The sequence below is a fragment of the Pleuronectes platessa genome, chromosome 5 (genome assembly GCF_947347685.1).
Source record: "Pleuronectes platessa chromosome 5, fPlePla1.1, whole genome shotgun sequence".
In the NCBI taxonomy this organism is placed as follows: Eukaryota; Metazoa; Chordata; class Actinopteri; order Pleuronectiformes; family Pleuronectidae; genus Pleuronectes; species Pleuronectes platessa.
Genome location: NC_070630.1, coordinates 18,929,500 through 18,954,358, shown reverse-complemented (window position 1 = coordinate 18,954,358; position 24,859 = coordinate 18,929,500). Strand labels below are relative to the sequence as shown.

The 24,859-nt window shown below is 43.1% G+C and overlaps 20 non-coding genes and 5 pseudogenes across 20 annotated transcripts; all 25 read left to right on the top strand.

Annotated features, from left to right (window-relative positions):
- The first annotated feature begins 166 nt into the window (after positions 1-166).
- On the top strand, positions 167-285 carry LOC128441011 (5S ribosomal RNA). The gene has a single exon (XR_008338709.1). It is a non-coding gene; the product is annotated as a 5S ribosomal RNA (ribosomal RNA).
- Positions 286-1,192: 907 nt separating this feature from the next.
- On the top strand, positions 1,193-1,311 carry LOC128441010 (5S ribosomal RNA). The gene has a single exon (XR_008338708.1). It is a non-coding gene; the product is annotated as a 5S ribosomal RNA (ribosomal RNA).
- Positions 1,312-2,218: 907 nt separating this feature from the next.
- Positions 2,219-2,337, top strand: LOC128441009 (5S ribosomal RNA). The gene has a single exon (XR_008338707.1). It is a non-coding gene; the product is annotated as a 5S ribosomal RNA (ribosomal RNA).
- A 907-nt stretch (positions 2,338-3,244) lies between these two features.
- LOC128441003 (5S ribosomal RNA) lies at positions 3,245-3,363 on the top strand. Its single transcript, XR_008338701.1, has one exon. It is a non-coding gene; the product is annotated as a 5S ribosomal RNA (ribosomal RNA).
- A 907-nt stretch (positions 3,364-4,270) lies between these two features.
- LOC128440990 (5S ribosomal RNA) lies at positions 4,271-4,389 on the top strand. Its single transcript, XR_008338689.1, has one exon. It is a non-coding gene; the product is annotated as a 5S ribosomal RNA (ribosomal RNA).
- Positions 4,390-5,296: 907 nt separating this feature from the next.
- On the top strand, positions 5,297-5,415 carry LOC128440982 (5S ribosomal RNA). The gene has a single exon (XR_008338681.1). It is a non-coding gene; the product is annotated as a 5S ribosomal RNA (ribosomal RNA).
- Positions 5,416-6,322: 907 nt separating this feature from the next.
- LOC128440972 (5S ribosomal RNA) lies at positions 6,323-6,441 on the top strand. The gene has a single exon (XR_008338677.1). It is a non-coding gene; the product is annotated as a 5S ribosomal RNA (ribosomal RNA).
- A 907-nt stretch (positions 6,442-7,348) lies between these two features.
- LOC128440960 (5S ribosomal RNA) lies at positions 7,349-7,467 on the top strand. The gene has a single exon (XR_008338666.1). It is a non-coding gene; the product is annotated as a 5S ribosomal RNA (ribosomal RNA).
- Positions 7,468-8,374: 907 nt separating this feature from the next.
- On the top strand, positions 8,375-8,493 carry LOC128440948 (5S ribosomal RNA). Its single transcript, XR_008338655.1, has one exon. It is a non-coding gene; the product is annotated as a 5S ribosomal RNA (ribosomal RNA).
- A 907-nt stretch (positions 8,494-9,400) lies between these two features.
- LOC128440937 (5S ribosomal RNA) lies at positions 9,401-9,519 on the top strand. The gene has a single exon (XR_008338644.1). It is a non-coding gene; the product is annotated as a 5S ribosomal RNA (ribosomal RNA).
- Positions 9,520-10,426: 907 nt separating this feature from the next.
- LOC128440925 (5S ribosomal RNA) lies at positions 10,427-10,545 on the top strand. The gene has a single exon (XR_008338633.1). It is a non-coding gene; the product is annotated as a 5S ribosomal RNA (ribosomal RNA).
- Positions 10,546-11,452: 907 nt separating this feature from the next.
- LOC128440958 (5S ribosomal RNA) lies at positions 11,453-11,571 on the top strand. Its single transcript, XR_008338664.1, has one exon. It is a non-coding gene; the product is annotated as a 5S ribosomal RNA (ribosomal RNA).
- Positions 11,572-12,478: 907 nt separating this feature from the next.
- LOC128440913 (5S ribosomal RNA) lies at positions 12,479-12,597 on the top strand. The gene has a single exon (XR_008338622.1). It is a non-coding gene; the product is annotated as a 5S ribosomal RNA (ribosomal RNA).
- A 907-nt stretch (positions 12,598-13,504) lies between these two features.
- Positions 13,505-13,623, top strand: LOC128440901 (5S ribosomal RNA). Its single transcript, XR_008338611.1, has one exon. It is a non-coding gene; the product is annotated as a 5S ribosomal RNA (ribosomal RNA).
- Positions 13,624-14,530: 907 nt separating this feature from the next.
- Positions 14,531-14,649, top strand: LOC128440889 (5S ribosomal RNA). The gene has a single exon (XR_008338600.1). It is a non-coding gene; the product is annotated as a 5S ribosomal RNA (ribosomal RNA).
- Positions 14,650-15,556: 907 nt separating this feature from the next.
- On the top strand, positions 15,557-15,665 carry LOC128440980 (uncharacterized; annotated as a pseudogene).
- Positions 15,666-16,572: 907 nt separating this feature from the next.
- LOC128441042 (5S ribosomal RNA) lies at positions 16,573-16,691 on the top strand. The gene has a single exon (XR_008338738.1). It is a non-coding gene; the product is annotated as a 5S ribosomal RNA (ribosomal RNA).
- A 907-nt stretch (positions 16,692-17,598) lies between these two features.
- LOC128440957 (5S ribosomal RNA) lies at positions 17,599-17,717 on the top strand. The gene has a single exon (XR_008338663.1). It is a non-coding gene; the product is annotated as a 5S ribosomal RNA (ribosomal RNA).
- A 907-nt stretch (positions 17,718-18,624) lies between these two features.
- On the top strand, positions 18,625-18,733 carry LOC128440979 (uncharacterized; annotated as a pseudogene).
- Positions 18,734-19,640: 907 nt separating this feature from the next.
- LOC128440978 (uncharacterized) lies at positions 19,641-19,749 on the top strand (annotated as a pseudogene).
- A 907-nt stretch (positions 19,750-20,656) lies between these two features.
- On the top strand, positions 20,657-20,775 carry LOC128440956 (5S ribosomal RNA). Its single transcript, XR_008338662.1, has one exon. It is a non-coding gene; the product is annotated as a 5S ribosomal RNA (ribosomal RNA).
- A 907-nt stretch (positions 20,776-21,682) lies between these two features.
- On the top strand, positions 21,683-21,791 carry LOC128440977 (uncharacterized; annotated as a pseudogene).
- Positions 21,792-22,698: 907 nt separating this feature from the next.
- On the top strand, positions 22,699-22,817 carry LOC128441031 (5S ribosomal RNA). Its single transcript, XR_008338727.1, has one exon. It is a non-coding gene; the product is annotated as a 5S ribosomal RNA (ribosomal RNA).
- Positions 22,818-23,724: 907 nt separating this feature from the next.
- LOC128440976 (uncharacterized) lies at positions 23,725-23,833 on the top strand (annotated as a pseudogene).
- A 907-nt stretch (positions 23,834-24,740) lies between these two features.
- Positions 24,741-24,859, top strand: LOC128441019 (5S ribosomal RNA). The gene has a single exon (XR_008338716.1). It is a non-coding gene; the product is annotated as a 5S ribosomal RNA (ribosomal RNA).

The window sequence follows — 24,859 nt, the reverse complement described above, 5'->3', positions numbered from 1 at the left end:
ATGATTTTTTTCTCTTGCAATATTGTGACGAAATTGCACCTTGAGCTTCTATTTCCTTGACATTAAATAACAATAAAACCCAGCTTCAATGTTCACAAAGCAACAATAGTCCTCATGATGGTGATGGTTCATATGTATAAATAAGGTGTTGTGCTCTGACTCCTTCGCTTACGGCCATACCACCCTGAACACGCCCGATCTCGTCCGATCTCGGAAGCTAAGCAGGGTCGGGCCTGGTTAGTACTTGGATGGGAGACCGCCTGGGAATACCAGGTGCTGTAAGCTTTTTCCAATTTTCTTTGCAACCAGCAGAGGGTGCTGCTGCTGCTGCTGCTGCTTCACAGGAGAAACGTCATGGAAAGAGCAGGAAAGACTGGCCTTTGAAGAAACGAAGGATATGGAACACACACACACATCATCACTGAAGGAAGAGAGTTAACATTCAAATGACTTTTGACATTCACACCACTGCTTTAGTCATGTACTAGTAACATATCCTTCTCAAAATGTCATTGTAGGAGCCGCATTTAAGTTTCTTATGATTTGAGTGACTCACTAATTTCTCCTTCTTTCCCACCTTTGCTGAGTGCACACCTGCGACAAGGGCTGATTGGTGCACCCCCTAAATAGGACACGGAAGTGCATGACGAGGAGAAGGCTGGCAAGCAGATACAGTTATTGGCCGTCTGTTTGTGAACTGTGCAACTTGATGTATATATGCATCCTTAATTTGTTATATTTTATTTACAATAAATGACGGCCAAAGGACGGCCTTGGACAGTCAAACTCTTACTCTTTTTTGGACACAAACTGCGCGTCAAACAATGCCATCACCAGCTTTCTCCGTGTGGCAAAAGGACAACTTGGGATCTTGGGGTTATAGGAAAAACTCAACCACGGTTTTTTCCCCATAACAGTCATATTTGGAGAGAAGGATGAAAGAGCAGCGAGTTTACGCACCATTAAAAGAAGAAACAGTGTATGAAACCCTGACATTGTCACTGAAGGAAATCATTGAAAATTGTCATGATTTTTTTCTCTTGCAATATTGTGACGAAATTGCACCTTGAGCTTCTATTTCCTTGACATTAAATAACAATAAAACCCAGCTTCAATGTTCACAAAGCAACAATAGTCCTCATGATGGTGATGGTTCATATGTATAAATAAGGTGTTGTGCTCTGACTCCTTCGCTTACGGCCATACCACCCTGAACACGCCCGATCTCGTCCGATCTCGGAAGCTAAGCAGGGTCGGGCCTGGTTAGTACTTGGATGGGAGACCGCCTGGGAATACCAGGTGCTGTAAGCTTTTTCCAATTTTCTTTGCAACCAGCAGAGGGTGCTGCTGCTGCTGCTGCTGCTTCACAGGAGAAACGTCATGGAAAGAGCAGGAAAGACTGGCCTTTGAAGAAACGAAGGATATGGAACACACACACACATCATCACTGAAGGAAGAGAGTTAACATTCAAATGACTTTTGACATTCACACCACTGCTTTAGTCATGTACTAGTAACATATCCTTCTCAAAATGTCATTGTAGGAGCCGCATTTAAGTTTCTTATGATTTGAGTGACTCACTAATTTCTCCTTCTTTCCCACCTTTGCTGAGTGCACACCTGCGACAAGGGCTGATTGGTGCACCCCCTAAATAGGACACGGAAGTGCATGACGAGGAGAAGGCTGGCAAGCAGATACAGTTATTGGCCGTCTGTTTGTGAACTGTGCAACTTGATGTATATATGCATCCTTAATTTGTTATATTTTATTTACAATAAATGACGGCCAAAGGACGGCCTTGGACAGTCAAACTCTTACTCTTTTTTGGACAAAAACTGCGCGTCAAACAATGCCATCACCAGCTTTCTCCGTGTGGCAAAAGGACAACTTGGGATCTTGGGGTTATAGGAAAATCTCAACCACGGTTTTTTCCCCATAACAGTCATATTTGGAGAGAAGGATGAAAGAGCAGCGAGTTTACGCACCATTAAAAGAAGAAACAGTGTATGAAACCGTGACATTGTCACTGAAGGAAATCATTGAAAATTGTCATGATTTTTTTCTCTTGCAATATTGTGACGAAATTGCACCTTGAGCTTCTATTTCCTTGACATTAAATAACAATAAAACCCAGCTTCAATGTTCACAAAGCAACAATAGTCCTCATGATGGTGATGGTTCATATGTATAAATAAGGTGTTGTGCTCTGACTCCTTCGCTTACGGCCATACCACCCTGAACACGCCCGATCTCGTCCGATCTCGGAAGCTAAGCAGGGTCGGGCCTGGTTAGTACTTGGATGGGAGACCGCCTGGGAATACCAGGTGCTGTAAGCTTTTTCCAATTTTCTTTGCAACCAGCAGAGGGTGCTGCTGCTGCTGCTGCTGCTTCACAGGAGAAACGTCATGGAAAGAGCAGGAAAGACTGGCCTTTGAAGAAACGAAGGATATGGAACACACACACACATCATCACTGAAGGAAGAGAGTTAACATTCAAATGACTTTTGACATTCACACCACTGCTTTAGTCATGTACTAGTAACATATCCTTCTCAAAATGTCATTGTAGGAGCCGCATTTAAGTTTCTTATGATTTGAGTGACTCACTAATTTCTCCTTCTTTCCCACCTTTGCTGAGTGCACACCTGCGACAAGGGCTGATTGGTGCACCCCCTAAATAGGACACGGAAGTGCATGACGAGGAGAAGGCTGGCAAGCAGATACAGTTATTGGCCGTCTGTTTGTGAACTGTGCAACTTGATGTATATATGCATCCTTAATTTGTTATATTTTATTTACAATAAATGACGGCCAAAGGACGGCCTTGGACAGTCAAACTCTTACTCTTTTTTGGACACAAACTGCGCGTCAAACAATGCCATCACCAGCTTTCTCCGTGTGGCAAAAGGACAACTTGGGATCTTGGGGTTATAGGAAAAACTCAACCACGGTTTTTTCCCCATAACAGTCATATTTGGAGAGAAGGATGAAAGAGCAGCGAGTTTACGCACCATTAAAAGAAGAAACAGTGTATGAAACCCTGACATTGTCACTGAAGGAAATCATTGAAAATTGTCATGATTTTTTTCTCTTGCAATATTGTGACGAAATTGCACCTTGAGCTTCTATTTCCTTGACATTAAATAACAATAAAACCCAGCTTCAATGTTCACAAAGCAACAATAGTCCTCATGATGGTGATGGTTCATATGTATAAATAAGGTGTTGTGCTCTGACTCCTTCGCTTACGGCCATACCACCCTGAACACGCCCGATCTCGTCCGATCTCGGAAGCTAAGCAGGGTCGGGCCTGGTTAGTACTTGGATGGGAGACCGCCTGGGAATACCAGGTGCTGTAAGCTTTTTCCAATTTTCTTTGCAACCAGCAGAGGGTGCTGCTGCTGCTGCTGCTGCTTCACAGGAGAAACGTCATGGAAAGAGCAGGAAAGACTGGCCTTTGAAGAAACGAAGGATATGGAACACACACACACATCATCACTGAAGGAAGAGAGTTAACATTCAAATGACTTTTGACATTCACACCACTGCTTTAGTCATGTACTAGTAACATATCCTTCTCAAAATGTCATTGTAGGAGCCGCATTTAAGTTTCTTATGATTTGAGTGACTCACTAATTTCTCCTTCTTTCCCACCTTTGCTGAGTGCACACCTGCGACAAGGGCTGATTGGTGCACCCCCTAAATAGGACACGGAAGTGCATGACGAGGAGAAGGCTGGCAAGCAGATACAGTTATTGGCCGTCTGTTTGTGAACTGTGCAACTTGATGTATATATGCATCCTTAATTTGTTATATTTTATTTACAATAAATGACGGCCAAAGGACGGCCTTGGACAGTCAAACTCTTACTCTTTTTTGGACACAAACTGCGCGTCAAACAATGCCATCACCAGCTTTCTCCGTGTGGCAAAAGGACAACTTGGGATCTTGGGGTTATAGGAAAAACTCAACCACGGTTTTTTCCCCATAACAGTCATATTTGGAGAGAAGGATGAAAGAGCAGCGAGTTTACGCACCATTAAAAGAAGAAACAGTGTATGAAACCGTGACATTGTCACTGAAGGAAATCATTGAAAATTGTCATGATTTTTTTCTCTTGCAATATTGTGACGAAATTGCACCTTGAGCTTCTATTTCCTTGACATTAAATAACAATAAAACCCAGCTTCAATGTTCACAAAGCAACAATAGTCCTCATGATGGTGATGGTTCATATGTATAAATAAGGTGTTGTGCTCTGACTCCTTCGCTTACGGCCATACCACCCTGAACACGCCCGATCTCGTCCGATCTCGGAAGCTAAGCAGGGTCGGGCCTGGTTAGTACTTGGATGGGAGACCGCCTGGGAATACCAGGTGCTGTAAGCTTTTTCCAATTTTCTTTGCAACCAGCAGAGGGTGCTGCTGCTGCTGCTGCTGCTTCACAGGAGAAACGTCATGGAAAGAGCAGGAAAGACTGGCCTTTGAAGAAACGAAGGATATGGAACACACACACACATCATCACTGAAGGAAGAGAGTTAACATTCAAATGACTTTTGACATTCACACCACTGCTTTAGTCATGTACTAGTAACATATCCTTCTCAAAATGTCATTGTAGGAGCCGCATTTAAGTTTCTTATGATTTGAGTGACTCACTAATTTCTCCTTCTTTCCCACCTTTGCTGAGTGCACACCTGCGACAAGGGCTGATTGGTGCACCCCCTAAATAGGACACGGAAGTGCATGACGAGGAGAAGGCTGGCAAGCAGATACAGTTATTGGCCGTCTGTTTGTGAACTGTGCAACTTGATGTATATATGCATCCTTAATTTGTTATATTTTATTTACAATAAATGACGGCCAAAGGACGGCCTTGGACAGTCAAACTCTTACTCTTTTTTGGACACAAACTGCGCGTCAAACAATGCCATCACCAGCTTTCTCCGTGTGGCAAAAGGACAACTTGGGATCTTGGGGTTATAGGAATAACTCAACCACGGTTTTTTCCCCATAACAGTCATATTTGGAGAGAAGGATGAAAGAGCAGCGAGTTTACTCACCATTAAAAGAAGAAACAGTGTATGAAACCGTGACATTGTCACTGAAGGAAATCATTGAAAATTGTCATGATTTTTTTCTCTTGCAATATTGTGACGAAATTGCACCTTGAGCTTCTATTTCCTTGACATTAAATAACAATAAAACCCAGCTTCAATGTTCACAAAGCAACAATAGTCCTCATGATGGTGATGGTTCATATGTATAAATAAGGTGTTGTGCTCTGACTCCTTCGCTTACGGCCATACCACCCTGAACACGCCCGATCTCGTCCGATCTCGGAAGCTAAGCAGGGTCGGGCCTGGTTAGTACTTGGATGGGAGACCGCCTGGGAATACCAGGTGCTGTAAGCTTTTTCCAATTTTCTTTGCAACCAGCAGAGGGTGCTGCTGCTGCTGCTGCTGCTTCACAGGAGAAACGTCATGGAAAGAGCAGGAAAGACTGGCCTTTGAAGAAACGAAGGATATGGAACACACACACACATCATCACTGAAGGAAGAGAGTTAACATTCAAATGACTTTTGACATTCACACCACTGCTTTAGTCATGTACTAGTAACATATCCTTCTCAAAATGTCATTGTAGGAGCCGCATTTAAGTTTCTTATGATTTGAGTGACTCACTAATTTCTCCTTCTTTCCCACCTTTGCTGAGTGCACACCTGCGACAAGGGCTGATTGGTGCACCCCCTAAATAGGACACGGAAGTGCATGACGAGGAGAAGGCTGGCAAGCAGATACAGTTATTGGCCGTCTGTTTGTGAACTGTGCAACTTGATGTATATATGCATCCTTAATTTGTTATATTTTATTTACAATAAATGACGGCCAAAGGACGGCCTTGGACAGTCAAACTCTTACTCTTTTTTGGACACAAACTGCGCGTCAAACAATGCCATCACCAGCTTTCTCCGTGTGGCAAAAGGACAACTTGGGATCTTGGGGTTATAGGAAAAACTCAACCACGGTTTTTTCCCCATAACAGTCATATTTGGAGAGAAGGATGAAAGAGCAGCGAGTTTACGCACCATTAAAAGAAGAAACAGTGTATGAAACCCTGACATTGTCACTGAAGGAAATCATTGAAAATTGTCATGATTTTTTTCTCTTGCAATATTGTGACGAAATTGCACCTTGAGCTTCTATTTCCTTGACATTAAATAACAATAAAACCCAGCTTCAATGTTCACAAAGCAACAATAGTCCTCATGATGGTGATGGTTCATATGTATAAATAAGGTGTTGTGCTCTGACTCCTTCGCTTACGGCCATACCACCCTGAACACGCCCGATCTCGTCCGATCTCGGAAGCTAAGCAGGGTCGGGCCTGGTTAGTACTTGGATGGGAGACCGCCTGGGAATACCAGGTGCTGTAAGCTTTTTCCAATTTTCTTTGCAACCAGCAGAGGGTGCTGCTGCTGCTGCTGCTGCTTCACAGGAGAAACGTCATGGAAAGAGCAGGAAAGACTGGCCTTTGAAGAAACGAAGGATATGGAACACACACACACATCATCACTGAAGGAAGAGAGTTAACATTCAAATGACTTTTGACATTCACACCACTGCTTTAGTCATGTACTAGTAACATATCCTTCTCAAAATGTCATTGTAGGAGCCGCATTTAAGTTTCTTATGATTTGAGTGACTCACTAATTTCTCCTTCTTTCCCACCTTTGCTGAGTGCACACCTGCGACAAGGGCTGATTGGTGCACCCCCTAAATAGGACACGGAAGTGCATGACGAGGAGAAGGCTGGCAAGCAGATACAGTTATTGGCCGTCTGTTTGTGAACTGTGCAACTTGATGTATATATGCATCCTTAATTTGTTATATTTTATTTACAATAAATGACGGCCAAAGGACGGCCTTGGACAGTCAAACTCTTACTCTTTTTTGGACAAAAACTGCGCGTCAAACAATGCCATCACCAGCTTTCTCCGTGTGGCAAAAGGACAACTTGGGATCTTGGGGTTATAGGAAAATCTCAACCACGGTTTTTTCCCCATAACAGTCATATTTGGAGAGAAGGATGAAAGAGCAGCGAGTTTACGCACCATTAAAAGAAGAAACAGTGTATGAAACCGTGACATTGTCACTGAAGGAAATCATTGAAAATTGTCATGATTTTTTTCTCTTGCAATATTGTGACGAAATTGCACCTTGAGCTTCTATTTCCTTGACATTAAATAACAATAAAACCCAGCTTCAATGTTCACAAAGCAACAATAGTCCTCATGATGGTGATGGTTCATATGTATAAATAAGGTGTTGTGCTCTGACTCCTTCGCTTACGGCCATACCACCCTGAACACGCCCGATCTCGTCCGATCTCGGAAGCTAAGCAGGGTCGGGCCTGGTTAGTACTTGGATGGGAGACCGCCTGGGAATACCAGGTGCTGTAAGCTTTTTCCAATTTTCTTTGCAACCAGCAGAGGGTGCTGCTGCTGCTGCTGCTGCTTCACAGGAGAAACGTCATGGAAAGAGCAGGAAAGACTGGCCTTTGAAGAAACGAAGGATATGGAACACACACACACATCATCACTGAAGGAAGAGAGTTAACATTCAAATGACTTTTGACATTCACACCACTGCTTTAGTCATGTACTAGTAACATATCCTTCTCAAAATGTCATTGTAGGAGCCGCATTTAAGTTTCTTATGATTTGAGTGACTCACTAATTTCTCCTTCTTTCCCACCTTTGCTGAGTGCACACCTGCGACAAGGGCTGATTGGTGCACCCCCTAAATAGGACACGGAAGTGCATGACGAGGAGAAGGCTGGCAAGCAGATACAGTTATTGGCCGTCTGTTTGTGAACTGTGCAACTTGATGTATATATGCATCCTTAATTTGTTATATTTTATTTACAATAAATGACGGCCAAAGGACGGCCTTGGACAGTCAAACTCTTACTCTTTTTTGGACACAAACTGCGCGTCAAACAATGCCATCACCAGCTTTCTCCGTGTGGCAAAAGGACAACTTGGGATCTTGGGGTTATAGGAAAATCTCAACCACGGTTTTTTCCCCATAACAGTCATATTTGGAGAGAAGGATGAAAGAGCAGCGAGTTTACGCACCATTAAAAGAAGAAACAGTGTATGAAACCGTGACATTGTCACTGAAGGAAATCATTGAAAATTGTCATGATTTTTTTCTCTTGCAATATTGTGACGAAATTGCACCTTGAGCTTCTATTTCCTTGACATTAAATAACAATAAAACCCAGCTTCAATGTTCACAAAGCAACAATAGTCCTCATGATGGTGATGGTTCATATGTATAAATAAGGTGTTGTGCTCTGACTCCTTCGCTTACGGCCATACCACCCTGAACACGCCCGATCTCGTCCGATCTCGGAAGCTAAGCAGGGTCGGGCCTGGTTAGTACTTGGATGGGAGACCGCCTGGGAATACCAGGTGCTGTAAGCTTTTTCCAATTTTCTTTGCAACCAGCAGAGGGTGCTGCTGCTGCTGCTGCTGCTTCACAGGAGAAACGTCATGGAAAGAGCAGGAAAGACTGGCCTTTGAAGAAACGAAGGATATGGAACACACACACACATCATCACTGAAGGAAGAGAGTTAACATTCAAATGACTTTTGACATTCACACCACTGCTTTAGTCATGTACTAGTAACATATCCTTCTCAAAATGTCATTGTAGGAGCCGCATTTAAGTTTCTTATGATTTGAGTGACTCACTAATTTCTCCTTCTTTCCCACCTTTGCTGAGTGCACACCTGCGACAAGGGATGATTGGTGCACCCCCTAAATAGGACACGGAAGTGCATGACGAGGAGAAGGCTGGCAAGCAGATACAGTTATTGGCCGTCTGTTTGTGAACTGTGCAACTTGATGTATATATGCATCCTTAATTTGTTATATTTTATTTACAATAAATGACGGCCAAAGGACGGCCTTGGACAGTCAAACTCTTACTCTTTTTTGGACACAAACTGCGCGTCAAACAATGCCATCACCAGCTTTCTCCGTGTGGCAAAAGGACAACTTGGGATCTTGGGGTTATAGGAAAAACTCAACCACGGTTTTTTCCCCATAACAGTCATATTTGGAGAGAAGGATGAAAGAGCAGCGAGTTTACGCACCATTAAAAGAAGAAACAGTGTATGAAACCGTGACATTGTCACTGAAGGAAATCATTGAAAATTGTCATGATTTTTTTCTCTTGCAATATTGTGACGAAATTGCACCTTGAGCTTCTATTTCCTTGACATTAAATAACAATAAAACCCAGCTTCAATGTTCACAAAGCAACAATAGTCCTCATGATGGTGATGGTTCATATGTATAAATAAGGTGTTGTGCTCTGACTCCTTCGCTTACGGCCATACCACCCTGAACACGCCCGATCTCGTCCGATCTCGGAAGCTAAGCAGGGTCGGGCCTGGTTAGTACTTGGATGGGAGACCGCCTGGGAATACCAGGTGCTGTAAGCTTTTTCCAATTTTCTTTGCAACCAGCAGAGGGTGCTGCTGCTGCTGCTGCTGCTTCACAGGAGAAACGTCATGGAAAGAGCAGGAAAGACTGGCCTTTGAAGAAACGAAGGATATGGAACACACACACACATCATCACTGAAGGAAGAGAGTTAACATTCAAATGACTTTTGACATTCACACCACTGCTTTAGTCATGTACTAGTAACATATCCTTCTCAAAATGTCATTGTAGGAGCCGCATTTAAGTTTCTTATGATTTGAGTGACTCACTAATTTCTCCTTCTTTCCCACCTTTGCTGAGTGCACACCTGCGACAAGAGCTGATTGGTGCACCCCCTAAATAGGACACGGAAGTGCATGACGAGGAGAAGGCTGGCAAGCAGATACAGTTATTGGCCGTCTGTTTGTGAACTGTGCAACTTGATGTATATATGCATCCTTAATTTGTTATATTTTATTTACAATAAATGACGGCCAAAGGACGGCCTTGGACAGTCAAACTCTTACTCTTTTTTGGACACAAACTGCGCGTCAAACAATGCCATCACCAGCTTTCTCCGTGTGGCAAAAGGACAACTTGGGATCTTGGGGTTATAGGAAAAACTCAACCACGGTTTTTTCCCCATAACAGTCATATTTGGAGAGAAGGATGAAAGAGCAGCGAGTTTACGCACCATTAAAAGAAGAAACAGTGTATGAAACCGTGACATTGTCACTGAAGGAAATCATTGAAAATTGTCATGATTTTTTTCTCTTGCAATATTGTGACGAAATTGCACCTTGAGCTTCTATTTCCTTGACATTAAATAACAATAAAACCCAGCTTCAATGTTCACAAAGCAACAATAGTCCTCATGATGGTGATGGTTCATATGTATAAATAAGGTGTTGTGCTCTGACTCCTTCGCTTACGGCCATACCACCCTGAACACGCCCGATCTCGTCCGATCTCGGAAGCTAAGCAGGGTCGGGCCTGGTTAGTACTTGGATGGGAGACCGCCTGGGAATACCAGGTGCTGTAAGCTTTTTCCAATTTTCTTTGCAACCAGCAGAGGGTGCTGCTGCTGCTGCTGCTGCTTCACAGGAGAAACGTCATGGAAAGAGCAGGAAAGACTGGCCTTTGAAGAAACGAAGGATATGGAACACACACACACATCATCACTGAAGGAAGAGAGTTAACATTCAAATGACTTTTGACATTCACACCACTGCTTTAGTCATGTACTAGTAACATATCCTTCTCAAAATGTCATTGTAGGAGCCGCATTTAAGTTTCTTATGATTTGAGTGACTCACTAATTTCTCCTTCTTTCCCACCTTTGCTGAGTGCACACCTGCGACAAGGGATGATTGGTGCACCCCCTAAATAGGACACGGAAGTGCATGACGAGGAGAAGGCTGGCAAGCAGATACAGTTATTGGCCGTCTGTTTGTGAACTGTGCAACTTGATGTATATATGCATCCTTAATTTGTTATATTTTATTTACAATAAATGACGGCCAAAGGACGGCCTTGGACAGTCAAACTCTTACTCTTTTTTGGACACAAACTGCGCGTCAAACAATGCCATCACCAGCTTTCTCCGTGTGGCAAAAGGACAACTTGGGATCTTGGGGTTATAGGAAAAACTCAACCACGGTTTTTTCCCCATAACAGTCATATTTGGAGAGAAGGATGAAAGAGCAGCGAGTTTACGCACCATTAAAAGAAGAAACAGTGTATGAAACCGTGACATTGTCACTGAAGGAAATCATTGAAAATTGTCATGATTTTTTTCTCTTGCAATATTGTGACGAAATTGCACCTTGAGCTTCTATTTCCTTGACATTAAATAACAATAAAACCCAGCTTCAATGTTCACAAAGCAACAATAGTCCTCATGATGGTGATGGTTCATATGTATAAATAAGGTGTTGTGCTCTGACTCCTTCGCTTACGGCCATACCACCCTGAACACGCCCGATCTCGTCCGATCTGGGAAGCTAAGCAGGGTCGGGCCTGGTTAGTACTTGGATGGGAGACCGCCTGGGAATACCAGGTGCTGTAAGCTTTTTCCAATTTTCTTTGCAACCAGCAGAGGGTGCTGCTGCTGCTGCTGCTGCTTCACAGGAGAAACGTCATGGAAAGAGCAGGAAAGACTGGCCTTTGAAGAAACGAAGGATATGGAACACACACACACATCATCACTGAAGGAAGAGAGTTAACATTCAAATGACTTTTGACATTCACACCACTGCTTTAGTCATGTACTAGTAACATATCCTTCTCAAAATGTCATTGTAGGAGCCGCATTTAAGTTTCTTATGATTTGAGTGACTCACTAATTTCTCCTTCTTTCCCACCTTTGCTGAGTGCACACCTGCGACAAGGGCTGATTGGTGCACCCCCTAAATAGGACACGGAAGTGCATGACGAGGAGAAGGCTGGCAAGCAGATACAGTTATTGGCCGTCTGTTTGTGAACTGTGCAACTTGATGTATATATGCATCCTTAATTTGTTATATTTTATTTACAATAAATGACGGCCAAAGGACGGCCTTGGACAGTCAAACTCTTACTCTTTTTTGGACACAAACTGCGCGTCAAACAATGCCATCACCAGCTTTCTCCGTGTGGCAAAAGGACAACTTGGGATCTTGGGGTTATAGGAAAAACTCAACCACGGTTTTTTCCCCATAACAGTCATATTTGGAGAGAAGGATGAAAGAGCAGCGAGTTTACGCACCATTAAAAGAAGAAACAGTGTATGAAACCGTGACATTGTCACTGAAGGAAATCATTGAAAATTGTCATGATTTTTTTCTCTTGCAATATTGTGACGAAATTGCACCTTGAGCTTCTATTTCCTTGACATTAAATAACAATAAAACCCAGCTTCAATGTTCACAAAGCAACAATAGTCCTCATGATGGTGATGGTTCATATGTATAAATAAGGTGTTGTGCTCTGACTCCTTCGCTTACGGCCATACCACCCTGAACACGCCCGATCTCGTCCGATCTCGGAAGCTAAGCAGGGTCGGGCCTGGTTAGTACTTGGATGGGAGACCGCCTGGGAATACCAGGTGCTGTAAGCTTTTTCCAATTTTCTTTGCAACCAGCAGAGGGTGCTGCTGCTGCTGCTGCTGCTTCACAGGAGAAACGTCATGGAAAGAGCAGGAAAGACTGGCCTTTGAAGAAACGAAGGATATGGAACACACACACACATCATCACTGAAGGAAGAGAGTTAACATTCAAATGACTTTTGACATTCACACCACTGCTTTAGTCATGTACTAGTAACATATCCTTCTCAAAATGTCATTGTAGGAGCCGCATTTAAGTTTCTTATGATTTGAGTGACTCACTAATTTCTCCTTCTTTCCCACCTTTGCTGAGTGCACACCTGCGACAAGGGCTGATTGGTGCACCCCCTAAATAGGACACGGAAGTGCATGACGAGGAGAAGGCTGGCAAGCAGATACAGTTATTGGCCGTCTGTTTGTGAACTGTGCAACTTGATGTATATATGCATCCTTAATTTGTTATATTTTATTTACAATAAATGACGGCCAAAGGACGGCCTTGGACAGTCAAACTCTTACTCTTTTTTGGACACAAACTGCGCGTCAAACAATGCCATCACCAGCTTTCTCCGTGTGGCAAAAGGACAACTTGGGATCTTGGGGTTATAGGAAAAACTCAACCACGGTTTTTTCCCCATAACAGTCATATTTGGAGAGAAGGATGAAAGAGCAGCGAGTTTACGCACCATTAAAAGAAGAAACAGTGTATGAAACCGTGACATTGTCACTGAAGGAAATCATTGAAAATTGTCATGATTTTTTTCTCTTGCAATATTGTGACGAAATTGCACCTTGAGCTTCTATTTCCTTGACATTAAATAACAATAAAACCCAGCTTCAATGTTCACAAAGCAACAATAGTCCTCATGATGGTGATGGTTCATATGTATAAATAAGGTGTTGTGCTCTGACTCCTTCGCTTACGGCCATACCACCCTGAACACGCCCGATCTCGTCCGATCTCGGAAGCTAAGCAGGGTCGGGCCTGGTTAGTACTTGGATGGGAGACCGCCTGGGAATACCAGGTGCTGTAAGCTTTTTCCAATTTTCTTTGCAACCAGCAGAGGGTGCTGCTGCTGCTGCTGCTGCTTCACAGGAGAAACGTCATGGAAAGAGCAGGAAAGACTGGCCTTTGAAGAAACGAAGGATATGGAACACACACACACATCATCACTGAAGGAAGAGAGTTAACATTCAAATGACTTTTGACATTCACACCACTGCTTTAGTCATGTACTAGTAACATATCCTTCTCAAAATGTCATTGTAGGAGCCGCATTTAAGTTTCTTATGATTTGAGTGACTCACTAATTTCTCCTTCTTTCCCACCTTTGCTGAGTGCACACCTGCGACAAGGGCTGATTGGTGCACCCCCTAAATAGGACACGGAAGTGCATGACGAGGAGAAGGCTGGCAAGCAGATACAGTTATTGGCCGTCTGTTTGTGAACTGTGCAACTTGATGTATATATGCATCCTTAATTTGTTATATTTTATTTACAATAAATGACGGCCAAAGGACGGCCTTGGACAGTCAAACTCTTACTCTTTTTTGGACACAAACTGCGCGTCAAACAATGCCATCACCAGCTTTCTCCGTGTGGCAAAAGGACAACTTGGGATCTTGGGGTTATAGGAAAATCTCAACCACGGTTTTTTCCCCATAACAGTCATATTTGGAGAGAAGGATGAAAGAGCAGCGAGTTTACGCACCATTAAAAGAAGAAACAGTGTATGAAACCGTGACATTGTCACTGAAGGAAATCATTGAAAATTGTCATGATTTTTTTCTCTTGCAATATTGTGACGAAATTGCACCTTGAGCTTCTATTTCCTTGACATTAAATAACAATAAAACCCAGCTTCAATGTTCACAAAGCAACAATAGTCCTCATGATGGTGATGGTTCATATGTATAAATAAGGTGTTGTGCTCTGACTCCTTCGCTTACGGCCATACCACCCTGAACACGCCCGATCTCGTCCGATCTCGGAAGCTAAGCAGGGTCGGGCCTGGTTAGTACTTGGATGGGAGACCGCCTGGGAATACCAGGTGCTGTAAGCTTTTTCCAATTTTCTTTGCAACCAGCAGAGGGTGCTGCTGCTGCTGCTGCTGCTTCACAGGAGAAACGTCATGGAAAGAGCAGGAAAGACTGGCCTTTGAAGAAACGAAGGATATGGAACACACACACACATCATCACTGAAGGAAGAGAGTTAACATTCAAATGACTTTTGACATTCACACCACTGCTTTAGTCATGTACTAGTAACATATCCTTCTCAAAATGTCATTGTAGGAGCCGCATTTAAGTTTCTTATGATTTGAGTGACTCACTAATTTCTCCTTCTTTCCCACCTTTGCTGAGTGCACACCTGCGACAAGGGCTGATTGGTGCACCCCCTAAATAGGACACGGAAGTGCATGACGAGGAGAAGGCTGGCAAGCAGATACAGTTATTGGCCGTCTGTTTGTGAACTGTGCAACTTGATGTATATATGCATCCTTAATTTGTTATATTTTATTTACAATAAATGACGGCCAAAGGACGGCCTTGGACAGTCAAACTCTTACTCTTTTTTGGACACAAACTGCGCGTCAAACAATGCCATCACCAGCTTTCTCCGTGTGGCAAAAGGACAACTTGGGATCTTGGGGTTATAGGAAAAACTCAACCACGGTTTTTTCCCCATAACAGTCATATTTGGAGAGAAGGATGAAAGAGCAGCGAGTTTACGCACCATTAAAAGAAGAAACAGTGTATGAAACCGTGACATTGTCACTGAAGGAAATCATTGAAAATTGTCATGATTTTTTTCTCTTGCAATATTGTGACGAAATTGCACCTTGAGCTTCTATTTCCTTGACATTAAATAACAATAAAACCCAGCTTCAATGTTCACAAAGCAACAATAGTCCTCATGATGGTGATGGTTCATATGTATAAATAAGGTGTTGTGCTCTGACTCCTTCGCTTACGGCCATACCACCCTGAACACGTCCGATCTCGGAAGCTAAGCAGGGTCGGGCCTGGTTAGTACTTGGATGGGAGACCGCCTGGGAATACCAGGTGCTGTAAGCTTTTTCCAATTTTCTTTGCAACCAGCAGAGGGTGCTGCTGCTGCTGCTGCTGCTTCACAGGAGAAACGTCATGGAAAGAGCAGGAAAGACTGGCCTTTGAAGAAACGAAGGATATGGAACACACACACACATCATCACTGAAGGAAGAGAGTTAACATTCAAATGACTTTTGACATTCACACCACTGCTTTAGTCATGTACTAGTAACATATCCTTCTCAAAATGTCATTGTAGGAGCCGCATTTAAGTTTCTTATGATTTGAGTGACTCACTAATTTCTCCTTCTTTCCCACCTTTGCTGAGTGCACACCTGCGACAAGGGCTGATTGGTGCACCCCCTAAATAGGACACGGAAGTGCATGACGAGGAGAAGGCTGGCAAGCAGATACAGTTATTGGCCGTCTGTTTGTGAACTGTGCAACTTGATGTATATATGCATCCTTAATTTGTTATATTTTATTTACAATAAATGACGGCCAAAGGACGGCCTTGGACAGTCAAACTCTTACTCTTTTTTGGACACAAACTGCGCGTCAAACAATGCCATCACCAGCTTTCTCCGTGTGGCAAAAGGACAACTTGGGATCTTGGGGTTATAGGAAAAACTCAACCACGGTTTTTTCCCCATAACAGTCATATTTGGAGAGAAGGATGAAAGAGCAGCGAGTTTACGCACCATTAAAAGAAGAAACAGTGTATGAAACCGTGACATTGTCACTGAAGGAAATCATTGAAAATTGTCATGATTTTTTTCTCTTGCAATATTGTGACGAAATTGCACCTTGAGCTTCTATTTCCTTGACATTAAATAACAATAAAACCCAGCTTCAATGTTCACAAAGCAACAATAGTCCTCATGATGGTGATGGTTCATATGTATAAATAAGGTGTTGTGCTCTGACTCCTTCGCTTACGGCCATACCACCCTGAACACGCCCGATCTCGTCCGATCTCGGAAGCTAAGCAGGGTCGGGCCTGGTTAGTACTTGGATGGGAGACCGCCTGGGAATACCAGGTGCTGTAAGCTTTTTCCAATTTTCTTTGCAACCAGCAGAGGGTGCTGCTGCTGCTGCTGCTGCTTCACAGGAGAAACGTCATGGAAAGAGCAGGAAAGACTGGCCTTTGAAGAAACGAAGGATATGGAACACACACACACATCATCACTGAAGGAAGAGAGTTAACATTCAAATGACTTTTGACATTCACACCACTGCTTTAGTCATGTACTAGTAACATATCCTTCTCAAAATGTCATTGTAGGAGCCGCATTTAAGTTTCTTATGATTTGAGTGACTCACTAATTTCTCCTTCTTTCCCACCTTTGCTGAGTGCACACCTGCGACAAGGGCTGATTGGTGCACCCCCTAAATAGGACACGGAAGTGCATGACGAGGAGAAGGCTGGCAAGCAGATACAGTTATTGGCCGTCTGTTTGTGAACTGTGCAACTTGATGTATATATGCATCCTTAATTTGTTATATTTTATTTACAATAAATGACGGCCAAAGGACGGCCTTGGACAGTCAAACTCTTACTCTTTTTTGGACACAAACTGCGCGTCAAACAATGCCATCACCAGCTTTCTCCGTGTGGCAAAAGGACAACTTGGGATCTTGGGGTTATAGGAAAAACTCAACCACGGTTTTTTCCCCATAACAGTCATATTTGGAGAGAAGGATGAAAGAGCAGCGAGTTTACGCACCATTAAAAGAAGAAACAGTGTATGAAACCGTGACATTGTCACTGAAGGAAATCATTGAAAATTGTCATGATTTTTTTCTCTTGCAATATTGTGACGAAATTGCACCTTGAGCTTCTATTTCCTTGACATTAAATAACAATAAAACCCAGCTTCAATGTTCACAAAGCAACAATAGTCCTCATGATGGTGATGGTTCATATGTATAAATAAGGTGTTGTGCTCTGACTCCTTCGCTTACGGCCATACCACCCTGAACACGCCCGATCTCGTCCGATCTGGGAAGCTAAGCAGGGTCGGGCCTGGTTAGTACTTGGATGGGAGACCGCCTGGGAATACCAGGTGCTGTAAGCTTTTTCCAATTTTCTTTGCAACCAGCAGAGGGTGCTGCTGCTGCTGCTGCTGCTTCACAGGAGAAACGTCATGGAAAGAGCAGGAAAGACTGGCCTTTGAAGAAACGAAGGATATGGAACACACACACACATCATCACTGAAGGAAGAGAGTTAACATTCAAATGACTTTTGACATTCACACCACTGCTTTAGTCATGTACTAGTAACATATCCTTCTCAAAATGTCATTGTAGGAGCCGCATTTAAGTTTCTTATGATTTGAGTGACTCACTAATTTCTCCTTCTTTCCCACCTTTGCTGAGTGCACACCTGCGACAAGGGCTGATTGGTGCACCCCCTAAATAGGACACGGAAGTGCATGACGAGGAGAAGGCTGGCAAGCAGATACAGTTATTGGCCGTCTGTTTGTGAACTGTGCAACTTGATGTATATATGCATCCTTAATTTGTTATATTTTATTTACAATAAATGACGGCCAAAGGACGGCCTTGGACAGTCAAACTCTTACTCTTTTTTGGACACAAACTGCGCGTCAAACAATGCCATCACCAGCTTTCTCCGTGTGGCAAAAGGACAACTTGGGATCTTGGGGTTATAGGAAAAACTCAACCACGGTTTTTTCCCCATAACAGTCATATTTGGAGAGAAGGATGAAAGAGCAGCGAGTTTACGCACCATTAAAAGAAGAAACAGTGTATGAAACCGTGACATTGTCACTGAAGGAAATCATTGAAAATTGTCATGATTTTTTTCTCTTGCAATATTGTGACGAAATTGCACCTTGAGCTTCTATTTCCTTGACATTAAATAACAATAAAACCCAGCTTCAATGTTCACAAAGCAACAATAGTCCTCATGATGGTGATGGTTCATATGTATAAATAAGGTGTTGTGCTCTGACTCCTTCGCTTACGGCCATACCACCCTGAACACGTCCGATCTCGGAAGCTAAGCAGGGTCGGGCCTGGTTAGTACTTGGATGGGAGACCGCCTGGGAATACCAGGTGCTGTAAGCTTTTTCCAATTTTCTTTGCAACCAGCAGAGGGTGCTGCTGCTGCTGCTGCTGCTTCACAGGAGAAACGTCATGGAAAGAGCAGGAAAGACTGGCCTTTGAAGAAACGAAGGATATGGAACACACACACACATCATCACTGAAGGAAGAGAGTTAACATTCAAATGACTTTTGACATTCACACCACTGCTTTAGTCATGTACTAGTAACATATCCTTCTCAAAATGTCATTGTAGGAGCCGCATTTAAGTTTCTTATGATTTGAGTGACTCACTAATTTCTCCTTCTTTCCCACCTTTGCTGAGTGCACACCTGCGACAAGGGCTGATTGGTGCACCCCCTAAATAGGACACGGAAGTGCATGACGAGGAGAAGGCTGGCAAGCAGATACAGTTATTGGCCGTCTGTTTGTGAACTGTGCAACTTGATGTATATATGCATCCTTAATTTGTTATATTTTATTTACAATAAATGACGGCCAAAGGACGGCCTTGGACAGTCAAACTCTTACTCTTTTTTGGACACAAACTGCGCGTCAAACAATGCCATCACCAGCTTTCTCCGTGTGGCAAAAGGACAACTTGGGATCTTGGGGTTATAGGAAAAACTCAACCACGGTTTTTTCCCCATAACAGTCATATTTGGAGAGAAGGATGAAAGAGCAGCGAGTTTACGCACCATTAAAAGAAGAAACAGTGTATGAAACCGTGACATTGTCACTGAAGGAAATCATTGAAAATTGTCATGATTTTTTTCTCTTGCAATATTGTGACGAAATTGCACCTTGAGCTTCTATTTCCTTGACATTAAATAACAATAAAACCCAGCTTCAATGTTCACAAAGCAACAATAGTCCTCATGATGGTGATGGTTCATATGTATAAATAAGGTGTTGTGCTCTGACTCCTTCGCTTACGGCCATACCACCCTGAACACGTCCGATCTCGGAAGCTAAGCAGGGTCGGGCCTGGTTAGTACTTGGATGGGAGACCGCCTGGGAATACCAGGTGCTGTAAGCTTTTTCCAATTTTCTTTGCAACCAGCAGAGGGTGCTGCTGCTGCTGCTGCTGCTTCACAGGAGAAACGTCATGGAAAGAGCAGGAAAGACTGGCCTTTGAAGAAACGAAGGATATGGAACACACACACACATCATCACTGAAGGAAGAGAGTTAACATTCAAATGACTTTTGACATTCACACCACTGCTTTAGTCATGTACTAGTAACATATCCTTCTCAAAATGTCATTGTAGGAGCCGCATTTAAGTTTCTTATGATTTGAGTGACTCACTAATTTCTCCTTCTTTCCCACCTTTGCTGAGTGCACACCTGCGACAAGGGCTGATTGGTGCACCCCCTAAATAGGACACGGAAGTGCATGACGAGGAGAAGGCTGGCAAGCAGATACAGTTATTGGCCGTCTGTTTGTGAACTGTGCAACTTGATGTATATATGCATCCTTAATTTGTTATATTTTATTTACAATAAATGACGGCCAAAGGACGGCCTTGGACAGTCAAACTCTTACTCTTTTTTGGACACAAACTGCGCGTCAAACAATGCCATCACCAGCTTTCTCCGTGTGGCAAAAGGACAACTTGGGATCTTGGGGTTATAGGAAAAACTCAACCACGGTTTTTTCCCCATAACAGTCATATTTGGAGAGAAGGATGAAAGAGCAGCGAGTTTACGCACCATTAAAAGAAGAAACAGTGTATGAAACCGTGACATTGTCACTGAAGGAAATCATTGAAAATTGTCATGATTTTTTTCTCTTGCAATATTGTGACGAAATTGCACCTTGAGCTTCTATTTCCTTGACATTAAATAACAATAAAACCCAGCTTCAATGTTCACAAAGCAACAATAGTCCTCATGATGGTGATGGTTCATATGTATAAATAAGGTGTTGTGCTCTGACTCCTTCGCTTACGGCCATACCACCCTGAACACGCCCGATCTCGTCCGATCTGGGAAGCTAAGCAGGGTCGGGCCTGGTTAGTACTTGGATGGGAGACCGCCTGGGAATACCAGGTGCTGTAAGCTTTTTCCAATTTTCTTTGCAACCAGCAGAGGGTGCTGCTGCTGCTGCTGCTGCTTCACAGGAGAAACGTCATGGAAAGAGCAGGAAAGACTGGCCTTTGAAGAAACGAAGGATATGGAACACACACACACATCATCACTGAAGGAAGAGAGTTAACATTCAAATGACTTTTGACATTCACACCACTGCTTTAGTCATGTACTAGTAACATATCCTTCTCAAAATGTCATTGTAGGAGCCGCATTTAAGTTTCTTATGATTTGAGTGACTCACTAATTTCTCCTTCTTTCCCACCTTTGCTGAGTGCACACCTGCGACAAGGGCTGATTGGTGCACCCCCTAAATAGGACACGGAAGTGCATGACGAGGAGAAGGCTGGCAAGCAGATACAGTTATTGGCCGTCTGTTTGTGAACTGTGCAACTTGATGTATATATGCATCCTTAATTTGTTATATTTTATTTACAATAAATGACGGCCAAAGGACGGCCTTGGACAGTCAAACTCTTACTCTTTTTTGGACACAAACTGCGCGTCAAACAATGCCATCACCAGCTTTCTCCGTGTGGCAAAAGGACAACTTGGGATCTTGGGGTTATAGGAAAAACTCAACCACGGTTTTTTCCCCATAACAGTCATATTTGGAGAGAAGGATGAAAGAGCAGCGAGTTTACGCACCATTAAAAGAAGAAACAGTGTATGAAACCGTGACATTGTCACTGAAGGAAATCATTGAAAATTGTCATGATTTTTTTCTCTTGCAATATTGTGACGAAATTGCACCTTGAGCTTCTATTTCCTTGACATTAAATAACAATAAAACCCAGCTTCAATGTTCACAAAGCAACAATAGTCCTCATGATGGTGATGGTTCATATGTATAAATAAGGTGTTGTGCTCTGACTCCTTCGCTTACGGCCATACCACCCTGAACACGTCCGATCTCGGAAGCTAAGCAGGGTCGGGCCTGGTTAGTACTTGGATGGGAGACCGCCTGGGAATACCAGGTGCTGTAAGCTTTTTCCAATTTTCTTTGCAACCAGCAGAGGGTGCTGCTGCTGCTGCTGCTGCTTCACAGGAGAAACGTCATGGAAAGAGCAGGAAAGACTGGCCTTTGAAGAAACGAAGGATATGGAACACACACACACATCATCACTGAAGGAAGAGAGTTAACATTCAAATGACTTTTGACATTCACACCACTGCTTTAGTCATGTACTAGTAACATATCCTTCTCAAAATGTCATTGTAGGAGCCGCATTTAAGTTTCTTATGATTTGAGTGACTCACTAATTTCTCCTTCTTTCCCACCTTTGCTGAGTGCACACCTGCGACAAGGGCTGATTGGTGCACCCCCTAAATAGGACACGGAAGTGCATGACGAGGAGAAGGCTGGCAAGCAGATACAGTTATTGGCCGTCTGTTTGTGAACTGTGCAACTTGATGTATATATGCATCCTTAATTTGTTATATTTTATTTACAATAAATGACGGCCAAAGGACGGCCTTGGACAGTCAAACTCTTACTCTTTTTTGGACACAAACTGCGCGTCAAACAATGCCATCACCAGCTTTCTCCGTGTGGCAAAAGGACAACTTGGGATCTTGGGGTTATAGGAAAAACTCAACCACGGTTTTTTCCCCATAACAGTCATATTTGGAGAGAAGGATGAAAGAGCAGCGAGTTTACGCACCATTAAAAGAAGAAACAGTGTATGAAACCGTGACATTGTCACTGAAGGAAATCATTGAAAATTGTCATGATTTTTTTCTCTTGCAATATTGTGACGAAATTGCACCTTGAGCTTCTATTTCCTTGACATTAAATAACAATAAAACCCAGCTTCAATGTTCACAAAGCAACAATAGTCCTCATGATGGTGATGGTTCATATGTATAAATAAGGTGTTGTGCTCTGACTCCTTCGCTTACGGCCATACCACCCTGAACACGCCCGATCTCGTCCGATCTCGGAAGCTAAGCAGGGTCGGGCCTGGTTAGTACTTGGATGGGAGACCGCCTGGGAATACCAGGTGCTGTAAGCTTTTTCCAATTTTCTTTGCAACCAGCAGAGGGTGCTGCTGCTGCTGCTGCTGCTTCACAGGAGAAACGTCATGGAAAGAGCAGGAAAGACTGGCCTTTGAAGAAACGAAGGATATGGAACACACACACACATCATCACTGAAGGAAGAGAGTTAACATTCAAATGACTTTTGACATTCACACCACTGCTTTAGTCATGTACTAGTAACATATCCTTCTCAAAATGTCATTGTAGGAGCCGCATTTAAGTTTCTTATGATTTGAGTGACTCACTAATTTCTCCTTCTTTCCCACCTTTGCTGAGTGCACACCTGCGACAAGGGCTGATTGGTGCACCCCCTAAATAGGACACGGAAGTGCATGACGAGGAGAAGGCTGGCAAGCAGATACAGTTATTGGCCGTCTGTTTGTGAACTGTGCAACTTGATGTATATATGCATCCTTAATTTGTTATATTTTATTTACAATAAATGACGGCCAAAGGACGGCCTTGGACAGTCAAACTCTTACTCTTTTTTGGACACAAACTGCGCGTCAAACAATGCCATCACCAGCTTTCTCCGTGTGGCAAAAGGACAACTTGGGATCTTGGGGTTATAGGAAAAACTCAACCACGGTTTTTTCCCCATAACAGTCATATTTGGAGAGAAGGATGAAAGAGCAGCGAGTTTACGCACCATTAAAAGAAGAAACAGTGTATGAAACCGTGACATTGTCACTGAAGGAAATCATTGAAAATTGTCATGATTTTTTTCTCTTGCAATATTGTGACGAAATTGCACCTTGAGCTTCTATTTCCTTGACATTAAATAACAATAAAACCCAGCTTCAATGTTCACAAAGCAACAATAGTCCTCATGATGGTGATGGTTCATATGTATAAATAAGGTGTTGTGCTCTGACTCCTTCGCTTACGGCCATACCACCCTGAACACGTCCGATCTCGGAAGCTAAGCAGGGTCGGGCCTGGTTAGTACTTGGATGGGAGACCGCCTGGGAATACCAGGTGCTGTAAGCTTTTTCCAATTTTCTTTGCAACCAGCAGAGGGTGCTGCTGCTGCTGCTGCTGCTTCACAGGAGAAACGTCATGGAAAGAGCAGGAAAGACTGGCCTTTGAAGAAACGAAGGATATGGAACACACACACACATCATCACTGAAGGAAGAGAGTTAACATTCAAATGACTTTTGACATTCACACCACTGCTTTAGTCATGTACTAGTAACATATCCTTCTCAAAATGTCATTGTAGGAGCCGCATTTAAGTTTCTTATGATTTGAGTGACTCACTAATTTCTCCTTCTTTCCCACCTTTGCTGAGTGCACACCTGCGACAAGGGCTGATTGGTGCACCCCCTAAATAGGACACGGAAGTGCATGACGAGGAGAAGGCTGGCAAGCAGATACAGTTATTGGCCGTCTGTTTGTGAACTGTGCAACTTGATGTATATATGCATCCTTAATTTGTTATATTTTATTTACAATAAATGACGGCCAAAGGACGGCCTTGGACAGTCAAACTCTTACTCTTTTTTGGACACAAACTGCGCGTCAAACAATGCCATCACCAGCTTTCTCCGTGTGGCAAAAGGACAACTTGGGATCTTGGGGTTATAGGAAAAACTCAACCACGGTTTTTTCCCCATAACAGTCATATTTGGAGAGAAGGATGAAAGAGCAGCGAGTTTACGCACCATTAAAAGAAGAAACAGTGTATGAAACCGTGACATTGTCACTGAAGGAAATCATTGAAAATTGTCATGATTTTTTTCTCTTGCAATATTGTGACGAAATTGCACCTTGAGCTTCTATTTCCTTGACATTAAATAACAATAAAACCCAGCTTCAATGTTCACAAAGCAACAATAGTCCTCATGATGGTGATGGTTCATATGTATAAATAAGGTGTTGTGCTCTGACTCCTTCGCTTACGGCCATACCACCCTGAACACGCCCGATCTCGTCCGATCTCGGAAGCTAAGCAGGGTCGGGCCTGGTTAGTACTTGGATGGGAGACCGCCTGGGAATACCAGGTGCTGTAAGCT